Genomic DNA, 1815 nt, shown 5'->3' with positions numbered 1-1815 from the left:
TCATTTAGTTCATCAAAAGGTGAGTCTTTCCTTTACATTTATCATTGAGACAACACACCTGTAGCCGGTCTACGAAAGATCCTACAGAGCAATTCATGCAGAACTGTTTGAGCATATGTAGAGCGTTTACATGACTAAATAACACCTTACTACCTTTATGAAGTGTAAAGGAGAATGGTTCAGCTTTTGACTGAGCCAAAAATCGAGTTATTTGGAGCAGAATTGCAGAAGTTGTTGAAGTTTTTAGACCACAAAATATTGTCTTCATGATCATGACCCAAATTTCAGGTATTGTTACAGGTGGGTTTTTGATGATTTTCAGCCTTTATGGTTAGTACACTAACCAATATCTGTGTGTAAAATACAAAAAAATACTCATCATGACACCCCAACATCTAGGAACAAGGTGCATATTTTTTCAGATTTTTAGCTCTCTTCCTGTTGCCTCAGGATTTTTCTATGTCAGTAGTTTTCTTTACCGCCCGGTAAAGATTACATTTTGCGTAGTGATAGTTCTTTGTACATATTTTATAGGTAGTGCACTTCAGGCCTTTTGATAAATTTCTTTTTTCACATTCAAAAAAACATGTGCACTATTATAGTGCTAGTGATACAGTATCACAGTGAGTGTGAGTGACTAACACACCCCACTACATATGATCCATAGCGGGTGTATGCAGATAGTGGGGTGTATTGGTTCTTCAAAATAGTGGTGCACCACACCACTACCAAGGACCTGCCATATAGCTGTGCATAGTGAAGTGATTTTGACCTTGATTATATTTTTCTCTAAGCTCAGATTCCATATCTGCAAAGGGTACACATGTAACAGCTAATACCAATGATAAATCAAACTTATTGATAACTACAACAGTTCCAAACTCTATTACTAATCTTTTGCGATCTGCTAAATCAGGTCTATCCTTATCACTATAACAAAATATGAGTGCAAAGATCAGTAAATGAATACTCTGTGTTATACAAAACTTAAACAGGTAAAATATGGTTTGAGTCAGTGAAAATTAATCAGAAAACAAGTTTTTGATTCGATTTTGCAATCAAACAAATCCTAAAGCAACTACAATATCAAGCATCAATTGATCGAGGTGTTGGAAGAACTTTTGAGTAGACTATCAAGTATCTGGTTTAAAAGATATAAGAATGCAAATATATCAACATCTAGCTCTTAAATCAATCGACTTAAAGATGCAGAACTCAACCCACAATCATTCAAACCAAGATTTATTATGTTCCAACCAGAATAACTTGAAGCAACTGTTCTATCTAATCTTCACTCCCTGAACAACGTCAAAACCGCACCACCATAGATAGTGGAAGTGCTGCGGAAGCGCTGCGGGACTTCCACTAAAAATAGGGGGTGTGGTCGTAGTGGCTGGTGCACAGCACTATTTGGAAACCAAAATTTCCTGTAGTGGGTTATGTGCAACGCTTGAGCTTGTATGTAGCATGTCCACATCCATGGCGGTACACATAGCGAGCGCTATGACCTGTATACCTGTATATACCCATGCCCTCTACGCCAAAGACATGTATTTGTCCATGCCCTCTGTGCCCCATCAACTCTGACCTACGACCAACTCCATTGCCCACCACCCTCACTTAATCAAATGGTCGTCTTCCCTCCCCCACCAATTCACAGCAAGAACGGTCAAGACAAATGCGATCCCTCAGAGTGGTATCCAATCTCAGCGTAAGTACTCTCTTGACTGATATAAAAAGCTACTGTTCTCTAACTGATCATTGGTCTCCACCTCCCAGTTCCCGTTTTGTTATTGTTTTTCAACCACACCATCT

This window comes from Melampsora larici-populina (genome assembly GCF_000204055.1).
Source record: "Melampsora larici-populina 98AG31 unplaced genomic scaffold MELLAscaffold_32, whole genome shotgun sequence".
NCBI lineage: Eukaryota > Fungi > Basidiomycota > Pucciniomycetes > Pucciniales > Melampsoraceae > Melampsora > Melampsora laricis-populina.
Note: the sequence above shows the minus strand (reverse complement) of the source record.